This window comes from Strix aluco, chromosome 3 (assembly GCF_031877795.1).
Source record: "Strix aluco isolate bStrAlu1 chromosome 3, bStrAlu1.hap1, whole genome shotgun sequence".
Taxonomy (NCBI): Eukaryota; Metazoa; Chordata; class Aves; order Strigiformes; family Strigidae; genus Strix; species Strix aluco.
The window spans coordinates 81,615,930-81,634,014 of record NC_133933.1 but is presented as its reverse complement, the minus strand read 5'-3'; the positions used below and the strand labels follow the sequence as shown (position 1 = coordinate 81,634,014).

General features: G+C 47.9%; 1 long non-coding RNA gene across 4 annotated transcripts in view; it reads right to left on the bottom strand.

The window, feature by feature from the left end:
* LOC141921191 (uncharacterized) overlaps positions 1-15,823 on the bottom strand; it is a 32,149-nt gene extending 16,326 nt beyond the window's left edge. For 2 of the 4 annotated variants that reach the window (XR_012622577.1, XR_012622576.1), the window contains exons 1-2: positions 11,725-15,823; positions 10,836-10,993 (exon numbers count right to left, since the gene is read on the bottom strand). This is a non-coding gene — a long non-coding RNA (uncharacterized LOC141921191). Of the gene's footprint in view, positions 1-6,520; positions 6,583-7,562; positions 10,994-11,724 lie in introns of those variants that run through there. The other 2 variants (XR_012622578.1, XR_012622579.1) reach the window with 2 other exon arrangements.
* Positions 15,824-18,085: the final 2,262 nt, after the last annotated feature.

Here is an 18,085-nt window from a genome sequence, read left to right as displayed (position 1 = left end):
TTAAGAGCATCACTCACGTCAGGTCTTTCCCGTACCTGAGGTGTGATGCACCCAACAACACTTCCCTGTTACTCAAGGTTCAGGAATGCTCAAACAGCTAACAAAGTTAGTTGGGGTGGGGGAGAGTGAAGTTTGTTGAAAACATAGGCAGAGGACCAGTTTCCTCCAGTTGCGGTTGGTATCTCCTGAAAAGTAACATTTCAGAGGCCAACGGAGAGAGAAGCAATTACTGTCCAGCAAAATTACAATCTGAATGGGCTGCCATTTTCAGTGCTTCGCTAGGATGGCCGTGATTGCTATAGAAACTTCTGAGAGTGAGACAGAGAGGTTTTCCAGCACTGGAAATTGCGAATGGAGAAGGTTAGACTGGGTGCAAAGCCCATTCAGTCAGGCAGCTGCCAGTTGAGCCTCTTTGCCAAGTAGATTGTAGGAAATGTGATTAAAATGTCCACTGAACGCACCAGGCAAATTAAATTTCAGTCACAGCCGCCTGGCCAGTTTCGGTGGGAAGATGGCTCTGGCGCATGGTGCACCTGGGCTCGCTCTCCCCCCCCCCCACAGCCTCTACCACAGGCGCTTGCCCTCTGCTCACAGGTATGGCAGTGATGCTGCAGCAGTGATGCTGCAGCCATGGCAGTCTAAGGACACAGGTGACATGAGGTTCGTGGGGAAAGGTGGTAGCGGCCAGTCTAACAAAGGATGTCTGTGGGGAAAAAAAAAAGCACCAGACATTGTTCCAGGTGGGGGAGCAGTGTCCCTCCCCACCCCAGCTTTGCCATCTCACCCAGGGCACAAGCTCAGCAGATGAGGGCTGCTGTCATGTTCACCTCCCTCTGACTGGGCTGGCACCCCCGTTTTGTCTGTGTGTGTCCCTCCCGTGTTGACATATAACTACAACTGCTCTCTTTGAACGCATTGCCTGCCAGCCCCTTCCCCTCCAAACAGCTGAAACTGTCCCTTCTGGGCAGAACGGCTGTCGGTACAGCCAGAAGCCCGCCACAAACTGGGAGACAGGGCTAAGTCTGCAGGAGGTCTTGGTGCTCGGGGCTTCCCCCTCACCACCTCTCCAGCAGCTTAGACAAGCCCCTGAAATCCACCCCCCACAGCACATCAGTCCCTGGCTTTGGTTGCACACCCAGGTGCATCTGCAACTCCAGTAGCTTCTCTCCTTAAGAGGCTGCTCTTACCTCCTTTCAATATGCCCACTCCCCAGTCCTTTAATCTATGCTGGGGGAGGGTTTAATATCTTTTTGTTTTCATCACTGGCCTTGGAAAAGCAGCTTGTCACCCTTCTAGCAGCAGGCTGGCAGCAGTTATTCCAGTACCTCGCTCCCCAGCGATCCCCTGAAGGACCATGAGTATTACTAGGGTTTATTGCTGCCATTGTTTCATTGCCTCCTCTCTCCTGCCTCTCCTCGGCCTCCTTTGATTTAACTCCAGGCAGTCAGCCAGAAGAGTCTCAGGCAGGTAAGCTCAGACACATGTAATGCTGTGACACAGTAACATGGCCCCGTTCCTTCTCCTCCACAAGTTGGGTGCAGCCGCTGTGCCAGCTCAGGCAGCAAAGCCTTCAGCGCTGTGCCCCTTTGCAACAGCTCCATTTAGGACAGTTGCTTTTCCAGTTGTGCTTGGCTCTGAGACAAAACAATAAAACCACTTTGTGAATCAATGGGATTTCCTACCTACCTATACTGCAGTTACCTGTTCTTCATAGGCTGCGCTTGGAAAAAAATGTTTGCATTTAAGTACAAAAAATTATATGGCCTGTATTAATAAGAGCAATGAGATTTGTCTTGCAGTGTAAGGGTGAACAATGTAACAAGTCACGGCTTATAACATCCATGAAATGTTTGCTGCATGGAATATTTTTTTTCAGAAAAAGAATTATGCACTTTTGGTAGTAACTATAATTGGTATTTTGGTCTGATTGGAATTTTGTTCATTTACAATTTCTCAATACGCAGTTCTTTAAAAGTCAAACTGACTTCATCCTCTGTTCTCAGAGCACCTGAAGACAGTGCTCAAGCATCAAGACATCTGCTCAAGCCAATGCCTGTCACTGTCAACTTAGGCTTTCTACATGCATTGGTTATTTGTTTTACTAATGGATAACACCAAGCTGTTACAGCAGTGTGTATGTATATGTGTGTGTATATATATATATACGTACTCAAGGACCTGTGAATGGGTTTCGCAGTCCTTGTGGCCTGTAACTGTTCCCATAGCCATGAGTTAAGGCTTGGTTAATGGATGCCAATCTGTCAATTCTTGAACAATTTAGGAAATTAGTTATTGACATAATGGAGAAATTATCTGAGTGTATCACAGCAACCCATACTTGAGGACACTTCCATCTGCTAAGGTTGACCCTAATAATTAACAGCCTTACCCAGTGCCCCAGAGGTGCTTTATAAGGCACAAGGCTGAAGGTTAAATAGCTTCTGTGCATCAGATGTGCTCATTACACCAGTATGTCTATAACAGCTTTCCAAAGCCACAGCAGCTTGTTAATTGATTGCTCTCATTTTATGGCCCTTCTAGGGTCCCCTGTACCATTATAAAGCTGTGCCCTTGTCCTTGCCAGATTGCCTTTTCCTGTTCAGCCTGAGAACTAGTGTCCCATCACTGAATGGGGATGCGTCTGCCATCCCTTTGCTTGCCCTTGGTTAGCTGTACGGTGCTGCTGGGGCACCCTCCGTTTCTCTTTCCCCAGCCCCACTCCTCCACCTCAGCTCTTCCTTCTGTGAAACTCAAAGGCTTGATAGCCAGCCACCTCCTGTTTAACCAGCAGCCCTGCAGTTCTCCTCTGTTTGGTCCAGGGTTTATTTAACTTAAAGTTTTCCAAAATGAGAAGGCGATGATGAATCAAAGGCTGAGTGTCATAAGTGACTTGGTGTGGAAGAGGGACAAGGTTTGCAAGGAGAGCACAACCAACTGGTAAACCACCTGCTTCTCCGATAAACTGCTACAGCTGGAAAGAAAACAGAAGAACTTTCTGGGCTGAGGACACCTTTGCCAGCTCATTCAGAGCCGGAGCCATTGAGCTGTTAAAGTCACATAGTCCTGCCTATGTTCCAGGTGAGAAATGAGCTGCAAAAGCCTCAGCCCTTGGGCTGAAATCCTCCAATGTACTTGGGTACCTGGCTAGAGTGGAAGGTAGGTCCCTACAAAGGAGGAGCTGGGCTTTAGCACCTCCTGTCTTTTAAACAGGAAGATGGTTGAATATTTGTCTTGTGTATAACAGGGTAAGCACAGTCTAAAAGCAGGGGGAAGTAGGTTTCAGCAGAGCTTCCCATTTCTTGGTTTAAAACAGACACAAGCTCCCATCTTCCCATTACCTTCACTCTACAGCTCTCCCGCGGTCATGCAAGGGGGATGCACAAAGCCCTGTTGCACTATGGCTCTTGGAGAGATTTTACTGTTTCTCTTGGGCTGAGAAGCTCCTGATGAAGGGAGAGGCTAGGCACACCATCAGGATTTGTGCCTCCCTGTCCCCTAACTTTGGTGCATTTACCATCAGTGGCAACAGACAAGTTCAATGCTGTATTTAAGTGACTTGAGGCATCACTGTTCAATAATCTAGGCAAAATGGAGAACCCAGGCTAAGATGGGATAAGCAGTAAATTAGCATGAAAGGCTGACTCTGAGAAGAGAAAGCTAGTCCCTAATCCTGTTTTGTAGGAATACTTTTGTACTTGGTTGCATCATGCGCCATCATCTAGCTCCACCGTGCGTTGGGATCTCTCCTCTTGCCACAGAGAATTTTCTTTTTCCCCTCACTCTTCTCCCACACCAACGTGCAAGCACTAACAATGCTCTCTCTTCAGCGGGGTGTTTCAATAGTACAAAGCAGGCAATTTCACATAAATCACACTCATTATTTGTGCGGTTCAGCGGCACTTTCAATTGAAACCTGTTCTCCTTTGCTCATCTTCTCCAGAGAATACATATGCTGGCCTCTCCGATGGAAAAAATTAGCAAGCTGGGGCTATAAAATCCATCTGGGCAAAGATATATCGGGATACCTGTCCCTAGGATAACAGAAGGAGACATCTGGACAGTCCATGACCCCCACAAAGCTTGTATCTAGTGGGATGCTGAAAACATGTCTGCTTGCTCTGTCATTTCCCTGATGATAAAATGGACTGCGTGAGCCAGGACGGTGCCTCAGCCTTTCTCCTACCCTTATTTTTAAAATAGCTGTCATACTTTAAAACTGCTTTGGAAAACTTATGAGAAAACGCCCGCGCTGCATGAGCACACCGCTGTGCTCTGAGCCGTGAAGGCCGCCTCGGAGGTGGCCTGCAAGGAAGGCGAAGCCCACAAGATGGCAGGGCCGCATCACGGCACGGCGGGCCCAGCCCTGCTCTCGGCCGCTGCCCGGGAAGCAGATGCCACTGCACAGCCTGTTAGAGGCTTTCCACAGAGGTAATTCTAAAAAGAAGTCGATAAAATAAGCCCAGACCTCCACCTTGCCCTCAGACCGAAAACAAAGTAAAATAAATATACCGTACTAGCTTGGGCAGAGATTCCTTTCAGGAAGCGCTGAAAAAAACTGGAGACTCCACATACCCTGCTCCTGGCATGGAATAAAATGTTTAGGTGCCTCCTCAGTGCCCTGTGGCAGCAGCTCTGGGGCATGCTGCACAGCTCGCTGGGGGCAGAAGCCACGCGTTCGGTCGCAGCAGGTGCTCTGAGGACACCCTCTATCCTGTGGGGACACCCTGTATCCCATGTCGGGCAGGGCAGTCACAAAAAAGGGGGGCAGAGGGGTCACATGGGGAGGCTGTTGTATAGGGTAGTGTGGAGCAGGTGGGCAGTGGAGCCTTATGCAGGCCTGGGATGACGTGACCCTCACCGTGACACAGAAGATTTATGTGTTTAATACACAACCAGTCAACTATTACTCGGTTTTGGGAAGCGAGGGCTTCCTTGGGAGTGCCTTATATTCAGGTAAATATGATATTTCATATTGCTTGATCCTAACCCAGCCTTCCCCCCCATGGCCAGATTCTGCCTTGTGATGGCTCGAGCAAAATCCTCCCAGCTGCACCACCACGCAGGATCCCTTGGTGCAGGGTACAAGGCATGGGTGTTCCTGAGCGAAGCGACGGGCAGGCTCCCAAAACAGTCTGGAAAGCCCCAGGCTCCTGCATGGCTGCCTTGTGACTTCTCAGGCAAGCACATCCCCACCTGGATTGCTGTCTACCCTTTTCAGCACATGTTGGCACCATGTTGGCTTGGTGATGGGAGGCTGTCTCCACCCTGGAATGCAGAAGCTCAGGGGAGTGTGCGTCTGTCATTGCTGCCCCTGCATGTGGGGACTTTTTGGCAAGTGGAACTGGTGAGTAGTGCCAGCCATGCCTGGGATTTTAGTTAATTCTGGGATGTTCATTGCACAGACAAGTGGTCTTATGAAAAAGGGAGAATCACCCAAGTTCAGGTGCAGCTGTGAATTTCCCAACTTCAAGGGCAGCTGTGATGACAGGTTGCTCTCTGTATCTCAGTGAAGAAATCTCATTAGTGCCATCGTCTTCATCTGCTGGGATCCTGACACTGTTCTTAAAAAAATCACAACACCTGGAACCAATTTGGAGCTGATACAGACTCATTTCTTCCCCAACAGTAAAAACCAGTGCCCTTCCAGGTGGGAGGAGCCTGGCTTTTAACCAAGCCTGAAACCCCCACACGCTGAGATTTGGAGCACTTGCAGGATTTGGCTTACCATGGACTCCTCAAAGAAAACCACATGACTGTGCCTTTTATAAAAAGAGATGGCCTTTGCTTGGGCTTGCTATGGTTAAGAGCTTCAGGAAGCTCCCCAGTCCTGTTCTGCCACCCCTTCACCACCACAGTCTCTCCAATCCTCCTCGCACATGGTTCAGCTTGCATCAGTCCTCTCCATTGCCAATATCCTGAGGAGAAGGTGCAGGCATGCAGAGTATACTCTCCAAAAACATGGGCAAAGAATTGAAGAAGGTACTATAGGAAATCAGTCAACCTCTGTTTAAAATTTCATGTTTAAAATTTCATGGTTCATTTTTAAATTATTTTGTTGTTTGGGTTTGGTTTTTTTTTTTAATAATGGGAGCAGGTCTTGTCTATTTGGGCTTCCCTGTGTGACTTCCCCTTCCAGGCTTATATCCTCTGTTGGCTGGTGCAAGCAGCTCCTTGTGCAGTCAGGTTCCATTCTTTTGAGGCACCAAACTCTCCCCATATAGAGTGCAAGCACACCACATGACATTCAGTGAGCCAGGCATTTGAATGCTTGGTGTTGTCATATATTTAAGTACCTTTTAGCCTGTATCTCTTAATCCTCAAGCTCTAAAAAATGCTAAATTAAAGTGGAAAATACAGACAAACTTGTTATGCCTTGGTCCCTCTGTGGCTTGCCTAGAGGCAGAAATGACGTTGAGACTTTTTCAAGTCAAACTATTGTAGAAACATGTTGAAAGGAGGAACATAAGAAGAGGCTTTTACTGGAAAATTTCACTCCTGTAGAGAACCTGCTGGAACAGAAGTTGGTGATATGTAGAAAAATTACTCCAGTGTTTCAAGAAACAAAAAAGATGATCAGTCCAGCTAGAGTAAAGAAGAAACAAGAGAAAAAAAACCCCTCAGCTCCAATCAAGCATGCCAGGACATAACCCTCCCTGCAGATCTCTTCTCATAAGGGCCCAAGCCCATGAAAAAAACTTGCAATCAATGGATGCTTAAGTTTACTGAAGGAGCGAGCAGTCCATTGATATAACAAGTCAATGAACTTTGAAGGAGCTGACTTTTCTGGAAAATTAGCTGGATCGCCAGGGTAACCAAATCACAGAAGGACACAGGACACAATCAACACACAGAAGGATAGAGACATTTGCTGAAAGGTTCTATGGGCATGACAAAATTAAATGAAACTGGATGTCCTAGAAAAGAGTTTTCACTTTCATCATGTCTCTTGGCTGGATTCCACAGCATCACAGAAATGTTTCTACAAGAATTGATTACTTCTCACATTCTGGGCCCTGGAGAGCTTCCCATGCTGCTCAGAATAGGTAGGTCTTTTTGAGTATGGGCTTAGAGGTGACATCTAAACCAGCTGGGCAAAGCCACCATCCTTCAATTACACATTACTATGCATATTACTAAATCCTATGATCAACAAGCTGAAAGGAAAGAGAGTAAAAGGACTAGCTGCTTATTTTACCCACATTTAGCAGCAGGATATGCATATAAAAGCAGATAAACTGGGGGGGGGGGGGGCGGCGCTGGCAACAGTAAAATAATCTAAGCCAGAGAGCAAGGGTAGATCTTTTTCTGACACTGAGAATAACCTTTATCTGGTTGGTGACTAAGCAAATGGACCCGAACTACAGAGTGAGGTCAAAACCAGCATCTCCCCAGAGTTTTGAAGAAGTTTTAGACTCATGGGTTCAGTTCAGCCTAAAACATGGGTCCTTCAGTTCCAAAACTGAATGTTCCCCAAAGGCTGGGAATAGTCTGGATCAGCTCTTGCCTGGGTCTGTTTTCAGTTGCTGTCTTTGCAAGTAACAGCAACCACCCCAGAACTTCACCTGGTGCCCCGACTGAGCCATTTCCATCTCTCCAGCTACAGCCTTATTCTTCTTACATCCTCTGTATCTTCCTGCACTGGAGCTCTTTGCTCATGCAGATAACTTCTACTGCTTCCCAGAGGCATGTGGGCCTCTGGAAAACTGCTTGGAAAACTGCTTGCATTTCCTCAAAAAAAAAAAAAAAAAAAAAAATTGAAACATTTCCTATTCTTAAAAAGTATATTTTTTTTTCCACATAAAAATAACTTCAGAACTCTCACTTAATATTTGGAAATCTTACTTCAAACCCCTGCTCTGCCTCTAACTTTCCATGTTCCAGAGTCCATGCACCAGGTTAATGGCTTGTGGGTATTGGTGACAACTGGATGACAACTGGACAACAACTCCACCCCTTCATTTGCCTTGTTTCAGCTCTGACTTTGTACAAAATCACCTTCTGGAGCAAGGAGAAGCCAGCAGACTTGACTTAGGGCTTGAGAGAATAAAATTCTTGCATCATCCCAAGCAGATGGGGAGGAAGCAGGAAAGCACTGGGACCCCAGAAAAGGCAACAAGGAATGAGAAATTCTTGATTTCCACCACCAACTGGTTTTCCAGGAGAGAAGTCTTGTTTTTAAAATGAGATTAGAGCACTTTTCTAGATACAGATTGCAGGTATTTTGCAGATACCTCAGTGCATTCCTGTCAATAGCTACATCTAGAAATTTATACTTCTGGATGAAAAGCACTTTATGAAAAAGTTCCTGACAAGCTCTTATCTACACAGCACATCACTGACATACCCATCCTGTGTGAAATCTGTGCAAGAAAGACAGGGTTCTTTTTGTCACATTATGAGGAACAAATGGTGCCAGACTGAGTAAGAAGCAGCCTCCAAGATGTACTGCACCACAGATTATCAACACAGCACAGTGCACTGATCCTGGTGGCAAAGGCAATACAAATAAACGGATACTAGGGAAACAAGGAGGCATGGAGAATATGCGAGTCCAAAGCTCAAGAAGATGAAGTAAGAACAAACAAAAAGGAAACTACTTATCTGAGCTACCACATGAGCTACTGCACATCATGAATTTTTACTCATGCTCTCCTAAGATGAAAGACACTGACACCAACCTGAACAGAGGGCTTGTGGGCTGGAGAAAGATTGGTCTTGCAATGGATGTTGAGAATACATTAGTAAAGCCCCAAGCAGGTGAAAGATACAATCCTTGCAGAAACAGAGTGCACATTAGTGTGCTAGCGACAGGGCTGTCATTTTGATTCTTCCCTTCTGCTTTCTGCTAAGTGCTGTTTTTCTCAGTTTCTGAGAGGTTAAGGACAGATGGGAACCATTAGATCTTCGTGGCTCCTTTGGGAACTGTTAGTCAGACCTCTTGCATATCACAGCCCTTCAAACTTCACCTGGTTACCTTGTCTGAGACTTGACTACAGTGTCACTCACACTTTTAACTGCGGTTAGAGCACATCCATCAGAAACAAGCCTGTCTTGGCTCGGACACATCTGGAAAACTCGCCATCCACCCTGACAGCTTGTTACAGTGATTAATCACCTTCATTCCAATAAATTTGTGCCCAGTTTTTCACATGAATGTATCTGGTTTCAGCTTGCTGCTACACATTCCCATAATTTGCTAGATTAAAGAGCCTTTCAGTACCTGATATTTTTCTCCCAAGAAGTTCCTTCACCACCATAATCAATTCCCTGCTCAGTCTTTTTTGATAAGCTAGAGAGAGAGAGTGCTTCACATCTCCCATTACAAGACATTTTCTTCAGGCTCTGAATATTTTGTGTGGCTCTAATGTTCCACCACCCGTTTTTCAACATCAATTGACACACAAGTCATCCCAGTGCCGTTCTGTGCTCATATCCAGCTGCTTGTCCCTTAGGACTCTTAAAAAAAATAAATCTATTCAGAGTCTTAGGCAGATGCAAGCCAGCTTCCTTCTGGCTGGCATTTAGACCAAGCAAAAACCACCCCTAAGTCACCTTCACTGGTGCTGCCATCTCAACAGGTAAAGAGAAAGCACAACAAGGATGTGTCCCTGCTTGTTCACCATGACCTGATTCAACACTGGAAAGCAAGGCTGCCCCTGCGCAGGGTGCCACTCTGAGCACCGATTGCCCCAGGCACACCCAGACCACATCCATGGGGATAAACTAGTCAACAAGCACAGAGTAGCTGTGTCCAGGCTGTTAAACCCTCTTGCCCATCAAAGTGGAGTGGCTGCAGCCAAACATTTTATGTCCATGCCTGGGAATTGTTTGGGAAAGTGCTATCAGCCTGGGCCAACACTGTGCCAGGGACCATTTTGCAGTGTCACCACGGACACAGCTGAGCTCAGTACCTGGGAGTGCTCCCCACCACCGCCCCTTTTACCAAGAGAGATAAACACCATCTTAACACAGAACCAGCCTCCAAAGAGGGAGAAGGATGAAGCAACTCCCTCGCTTTCTCCTTCTGAACCCTCTTTCCTGACAGGTCAGCAAGGCTTCAGATCACAGAGGCAGCAACAGGCTGGGGCACCCTTTTCCTGCTCAGTGGTGGTCTAAGGACTCGCACTGACCCTGGAGAGACAAGACTTCCATCGCAGCAGAGCCTCTGGCAGGCGCATCAGGTCTCTCAGCGCAGCCTCATGCAGCTCAGCAAGAGAAAGGACACAGGAAGAAAAGGCAAGAAATAAGGAAGAAAAGGCACTTTTGCATAAGCTCAGAGAGGAGGGCTTGTGTCTGAGGCCTTGCATCACCATGCAGCTGGGACCAAACGCAGGCTGGCAACCTCACCCAGGCTGATGCTTTAGCCCTGGTGGGTCCCTGAGCTGCCTGTCCTGCATCAAACATTCACCCAGCAGCAGCACCCCGAAGCTTTCTCATAGCAGGCCTGTCCTGCTGTCGCTTGTCAGAGTCAAAACAGCAGTCACCCAGGTATCCAACGCCAACAAAACTGGTGGCACTTCATACCCATTATAGATAGATGAGGTGTCCAGGCTGAGCCTAAATACCACTTTTTTCTACAATTCCAGGGTTCTCAGATCAGGAGGTTGAAGGAAGAGTGATTCTGGGAAAAGATAATCTCCCCCGCAACTCAACAAAAGGGAACAAAAATATCTGATGGCTAGTATTTTAATAATTTTGACTAGAACAATAGGAACTTTCTCTTTTTCCACAGGATTTTCCCCTTTCTTATATTCTGTCAGTAGCAGAAAATGCTGAATCACAAACCTGGAGCTTTAAAAAAAAAGTATTTCATATGCAGAAGAAACATATCTTACATCATTTCATGCTTCCTGCTCAGCACTCTGGTGTCACGTTCCTCATTTTCAGGCTGTTTTAAAGGTCAGCTTCACAGAACAAATCCTGACCTCAGACATGGGAAATATGCTGCCTCATCACTCCAGGATCTTTTCTCACATGATTAGTCCCAACATTCCTGCAAGTAGAACAGTCCCCATCACTGCTGCCACAGCCAAAAAAAAAAGGCAAGATATTTTTTCTTTCCATTCCCCAAGTTAATATTCACCACCCTCACAGCCTCATTTCATGGGCTGGGGGCTACTTCAGCAGTGTAATGCTATTGCCATCTATGGGCAAGTAGCAGTCTTACCAGTCATATGTACAAGTTAAAGTTGGAATACATATCTAAACTGACAACTACTCCCAGGAAAGTTTTAAAGGACTTTAAAGAGGATTTTATTTACGATTTTTCAATGGCTAAAATACTGGATCTGGATAAAAGTTAGTTAAAGACAGCAATTACTTCTCATTATATTTGTTTTAATCCTTATTATGTATTCACTGGCTTCATTTTGCCTAAGAATTTTATTCTGATGCTACAATTTGAACAGGCAGGAGAGGTCATTTTAAGGTGTTGATCCAGAAGAAGCATGCATACTCTTATTTATTTTGAACCAGAGATCTGAATTTATTTGAAATTCCTACTATCGATTATCAAATGTTTACAGAATGATGGAAGGCACAACAGTGATGAACAAGCTTCAGTGTTACAGGAAAGCTGAAGATTAATTTACTTGCTTAATAACTCTTCTAAAAATGTAAGACTTCAACCTTAATAAAAGAAACAATCTACTGGTTATAAATGACAAATATATACTCATGAAATAGTTTGATTGACATATAAAAGTTACTGCACACTCCTTTTACCTTGCTTAGGCCTCTAAGAAAGAATCTGGCTCTTCTTCAGTAACCTAGTGGGCCACATCCATATGAGAAAGTTTTTGTCAGTATCTGTAAGAAATACAAAGCAAAACTGAAGCTCCCACTCGTCGGGAGACTCTACAGATGACATTTAAAAGAAAGCACAACACCACAGCAAGATGAAAAGTGGGGTTTGTGTTAAATTGTAACTAGCCAGACCATTATACTGCTCTCAGGTTCATGATAAAGGCATAAAGATTGCCCCCCAAGCCTGCAGAGCTCACTGCCAGGTTGCATGAACCATGCACGGTTAACTTGCCAGCCTCTTCTGGTTGGTCCCTGCTGAACCAGTGAAAGGAAAACGCCCAGGCCCTGAGACCAAAGATTGCCCCACGGCTTGTCACTCAGCAAAAAAAAAGCTGCTAAGGCATCCAACCCATCACAGTCCCTTGCCAGAGGAAGGGCACCGTAAGACTGAACCTTGCAGAAGTCGTAGGAAAAGAACCAAAGCGCAAAGTCCGCCTCTAAGAAAGTCAGAACAAAAACGTTTGGATAGGATTTCTGGAAGAAAGAGCCAGAGGTGTTTGTGAATAAGCACAAGAATAGGCACTTCCAGTGACCACAGAACTACAAACAAAAGCACTTTTGTGCACTCCTGGATTACTTGCTCTTATTTTCTCTTACAGTCACATGCTTATGTGGGCCTGTACTGTTTGAAAACATGATTCATTAAGACGCCTTAAATTGCAAACAAGTATTGTGCTATCAATACTGACTTCGTTTTAACTTTCCTGTTACTTAGAATAATTTGTTTCATAACTGTATCTCTTACATGACCAAATCCCCACTGAATCCTTTAAAAGTTTTTGTTGATATGTGCACTATATTTCCAAAGCACTTCAGATTTATGGGCTTCCCCCCCACCCCCGTCATTGTTTCATTGGTTCAGGGACATCCCCTTCTTTTCAGCAGATTGAAACATCCAGTAATCTGAAACAGATTTGGTGACCCTATAGCATTAAATCATGCTTTGTGGTGCTTTATTCTGGCTCCAAAAGACTTTATGCATTAGCGGGTACATAAAATTGCACCAGAGACTGAATACATATTGAAAAGTAATAAATGATTCCATATGGTCTTAATTTTTCAAAGCAGTGCACCACTGTTTTAAAGCAAGAGTGTTTAATTTTCCAATTAGGAAGATTTTTAAATAGCCCTTCTAACCCACAGATATGGGAACACTCTCGCTTCAGATATTCTCCCCAGCTGAGAGATTTGGGTGCAGCAACAATTTTCACAGTCAAATGGTGTCCTTGGTTAGCTAGCTAGCAAGGGTACAATTAGCCAAGGCAGTTAATTTCTTCCTTTTATTCAAAAAAGCTTGTGTCATCATTACTGCGAAGACACAGGTCACAAAGCCTCTCTGAGCAAACTGAATAGCATACGTTCTTCTTTAAGCTTCACGTACTTGAACATCTGTCAGCTACAGTTCCTCCCCAGTTTTCTTCCCAGGAAAAAATATATTTTGGTAAAATAAGGCTTATACCACCTCTACCTAGAAATGTTTTAAGCTTAACATGTCTATTATGAAGAGTAGCTACTGTATTTAGAAACAGTAGGCTCTTCAGCAGATCAGTTCTCAGTGTGTATTCAATCACATGTGCTCACTTAAATTGTACCCCCAAAAAATAATTAAAAAAATAAAATCAGGCCTCACTCTTGCTGTCATTGGCTCTCCACAGGTAAAACAGCAGTGAGCAACTTAAGATGTACACCTTTAACACAGTGGTGATTTGCTAGACTGAAGGAAATTATTTTGCAAGGCAGGCAAGGGTGCATACGAATGGAAGAATTCAACTTTTCAGATTCCAGGAGGAGTTTGCAGGGCAGTTAGCTATAACTGCATGCCCTGAGCATGTTTAAGTGACATTCACACAAGCCGCAAGGAATGTAAGGCCTTTAATACCAGAAGCAGGACCGGGGCAGAACTAAGGCACTGAAGTTCAGAACTGCCCTCCCAAAGGCCCCTGCTCAACCGATGCCTAATCCTGGAGGCTCTCAAGTCTTATTTTTAGGTTGTCAGCATCCCAAGATACAGGCCATTCTGCCTTTCGCATACCCAGAACCACCCCACGTTGGGCAGCTCCCTGCCTCTCTTCCCCTTGGGCCCAATGCTGGAATTCAGAGCTCAGACACGTCTCCATGCAAGACGAGACCCACAGCCCCAGCCAAGCAGCCTGCTCAGAGCACATCCAACACATACCAGCGGGCTCCAGTGCCTTACAGCACGCTGCTGGGATCACTCTTCCAAGAGGGGACAGCAGGTAGGAGGTGTCCGTCGCTGTCCCACCACTCACTGCAGTGTGTTGCAGGCACTCAGGAAATGTGACCCCTTTCCCATTCCTCTGACTTGATGCAGCTCCTGAGTCAGCAGCCACCCAGTTCCTCCAGGGTGGGAGAGAGAACCAGCTGCAAATGCTTATCATTGACTTCCCCACCATGTGCTGAGCCGCTGACTGCTTTTGCTTAACACTCCACCAACCCCTTTCAACCCTTTCTCAACTCCCCAGGGGGGGACTTCCTTCCCCCGTGTGCCTTGCAGTGCCCCCCATGTCAGAAGACCCAGGATCAACTTCTCCCTCTTCTGCCCGATGGGGTTCAGGTGCCTCCCTCTGACCTTCCTGAAGAGTACCTTACCCAGGAGGTAGGCTAGCCTGAAGGGTAACTTACCCAGGAGGTAGGCTAGCCTAACACGCACTCCATTTTCATCCAGCCTGTTGAACCCGTACTGCTGCCTGGGGGAGAGGGTGGGGATTCAGGATTCATGGGAGCAATCAAGGAGAGGACATGACCTAGCAATAATAACATTGCCATGGGGAAGGGAGGGGAACAGCCTTGGATTTCAGTCCCCTTTTCAAAGTCTGCTCCATGTACTTTACATCAAACATTTGTCAGAGGACAAAACACAAAGTTCTGGGAAAAGGACCAGGAGCCACATCTCCAGCTCCTAAGCAAGTGCTTAGATCACTGGAGATAGAGAATGACAGGGGGAGGGAGGTGCTTGGACTTCTTCCTCCAGGGGCCGCATACAGGAGAAAATGATTCTTTGAAGGAACTGAAATAGGCTGTATGAGGCACCTGCTCTCAAAAGGAAAGGCCAAGCTGCCAGCCTTAGCAAAGGGAAATCCTTTCCTGCAGCCCTCATTCTCTTCCCCCCATCCCTGATTAAAGCCTCTGCTACACAAGCGTGCCTGATGTCGGCAGGTAGAGGGAAGCAGGACTGTGAAAGGTGGTTATTTTAGGGCTGTGGTGTGTCAGCACCGCTACAACGAAGGCTGTATCTCCCTGCACAGCACCGTGTAGACAGCCCAGCCACCTCGGGGACATTTTGTGTCCCATGAAGACAACCAACAATGCCCCAGTTTCAGAGGTGCAGCTTTCAGGTCTCCCCATCGGTGCCCCACCTCCAGGCACCTAGCACACTGGATCCTGCTGCCAGGCACGTCCCCAGTCCCTTTCCCTCAGGCCAGGTACAGACCTCCACTGCCTTATGCCGGGCTGCGCGTCCCCTCCAGAGGTGGCTTCGACTTAGCTCTGAGACAAGGGCAACAGGAAAACCGAGACACAGCTGCGCTCGGCCCTCGGTGCAGCCATAGCTTCTGGCTGGAGGTAGTTTTGAGTGCGAGTGTCACAGTACCTTCAGGAAGGGCTTTTCTCCCAGCGCCGCGGCAGGCAGTGCCCGGAGCCTGCCCGCAGCCTGCCCACGCTGCCCCGCAGAGCGAAGGGGACGCTTCCCGGGACGGGGCCCGGGCAGGGCTTGCAGGGCCGTACCGGGGCCCCCCGTCCACACCGCCCGCCAGCCAGGACCTGGCGACCGGCGCTCAGCCCGACAGCCCGTCGCGCAGCAGGCCCGGCCTGGTGCCCGGCGAGCCCTCCCGGCCCGCCACCGCCTCCCGGGAGCGGCCCCGGCCAAGCCCGCCCAAGGCCATCACGGCGGGGGGGGAATGGGGGGGAAGGTGGTGGCGGTGCCCGTACGCTCCGCATCAGGACGGCACCGGCCGCCCCGGCCAGGACACCCACCACCACCCCTCCCCCACCTCGCACCCCCTCCCCGCGCCGCATTTTACTCGATTGTTTATTATTTTCCAAGGGGCGGTGGCGGGGTGGAGGCGGCGACCAATAGGAAGCGCGGCTGCCCTGACGGGCGACGGGCGGCGACCAATAGGCAGCGAGGGCGGGCCCCGGCGGTCACGCGCGGCTCTAGAGCATGACATCATCTGTTTGCACGGCGCAGCCTAGCTTGGTGAGGGCGGGGCGGGGGCGGAGGGGCGGGGCGGTGGGCAGGGGGCGGGGCGGCGGCCAGGGGGCGGGGCGGCGGCGAGAGGGCGGGCAGCCGCGAGAGGGCGGGCAGCCGCCGCCGCGGCGGGACTCGGTGGAGCTGGCGGACGGGCGGCGGCGGGCCCTCGGCTTCTCTCGCCCGGCTGCCGGGGAGGCAGGAGGGCGTCGGTAACCCCGGCTCACCGGGCGGCCCTCCAAGCGGCCGGGGGCCGTGTCCCACCGGCGCGGAGCTGCAGCTGGCCTTTGGGTTCGCGGTGTGCAGCGTCTCGGGTGGGGTGTGTGTGTGTCTGTGTGTGTGTGTGTGTCTGTGTGTGTGTGTGTGTCTGTGTGTGTGTGTGTCTGTGTGTGTGTGTGTCTGTGTGTGTGTGTGTCTGTGTGTGTGTGTGTCTGTGTGTGTGTGTCTGTGTGTGTGTGTGTCTGTGTGTGTGTGTGTCTGTGTGTGTGTGTGTCTGTGTGTGTGTGTGTCTGTGTGTGTGTGTGTCTGTGTGTGTGTGTGTCTGTGTGTGTCTGTGTCTGTGTGTGTGTGTCTGTGTCTGTGTGTGTCTGTGTGTGTCTGTGTGTGTGTGTTTTCTTCCCGGCGGGTGCCCAACAGCCGGTTAAACGCCCCGCTGAGGTAACCCCGCCTCGGCTCCTGGGGCACGGCCGCTGCCCCCCGGGGTGTGGGCAGAGGAAGGTGTTAAGTTATAATAATGGCGTAATTAAGCGATAAGTGGGTATAATTAAGGCCCTATGGGGTAACCGAGACAGGTTAAGTGACATGCCCGGGTTGCGCAACAAGTCAGTGGCGGGGCAGAACGGCATTTGGCCACTCGGACCAGCCCGAGCCAAGGGGGAGAGCTGTCTGTCAGTCTGTACAGGTATCGGAGAGGTCCGTGGAGGTGTCCTGATGGGGCAGGAGGCAAGGGGGGATGACTAAATGTCACCTTGGATCGTTAACAGAAACTGCCATTGCAAACATTAAATCCTTTCATATCATCCAAGATCAATGTAAAAAAAAAAAAAAAAAAAAGGAGTTTCTTGCTGGATCTTAGCAGTTTGATTTCACCCTAGTGATATAAACTCAATAACTGCATGTACTCCCAAGTATTCAAAAATTATGATGTAAGCTTCTGAGTAGCATAATGTCAGCTTAAAAATCAGCTTTAAAAAGGTTTTAAAATATGCAATTAGGGTTGGGGTTTTTTTTTCTACTTTCTTCCTGGCCTTGAAAGTATACTTGGGTCGCATCCACAGCACATCAGGAACTTGGCTATTGGTTTAAAATGGAAGCTGAGATGCTCCTTTAATGGGAATTTAAGAATAGGGATTTCAGGAAAACTATTGCAGGACTCAAAGCTGAGAGAGCTGGCAACACTGCTATGCACTATTTGTGGCTGTTAGTAAGTGAACGAAACGCTGTTAGAAACCTGCTTCTATCAATGAGGAGCCGAGAGTCTTTCTTGGCCTTACAAGGTGCGGCTTTTTAGTGGGCCTTGGCAATGCAGCTTCAGCAGGTGTAGAGGCTGCTTTAATGACAATTTTTGAAGCTGTAGGGTTGAATTTTCCCATTTCCTAAGCTTCACAGCTCCTTATTCAACCCATTTTTTGTAAACATTGTTTCTTCCAGAAAGGTGAAACTGCTTTTTCATGTAGGTGACTGCAGTCACCATACTCCACACAGTGAAGAAATGGGTCAAGAATTCTTCAGCAGTGGGTGCTCAGGTTTAGGTGTATGCAGAGCCGAATGCTTCCAGCCTTAGAGTTCAGTCCCCAAACTGTCAAGATCACTTGAGTAAAGAGTTCTTCTCTCCACAGTAGTAATGTCACCGCTTCCTTCTGCTACTGCACTTCTCTTCCTTCCCCTCCCCTCCGTTACAGGCGTCAGTCAGCCAGTTCACAGGCTGAAGTCCAACTTCAATTGATCTTTAAATTGCTGTTCATCACTTTGAGGAAAATTTTATAGTCAGAACTCTGTTGCTGTCTTTGGCAAACGCTTCATGTCTCCACAGCACAATTTGGACCCTTGCTCTGTGTCTATCTGCCAGTCAGC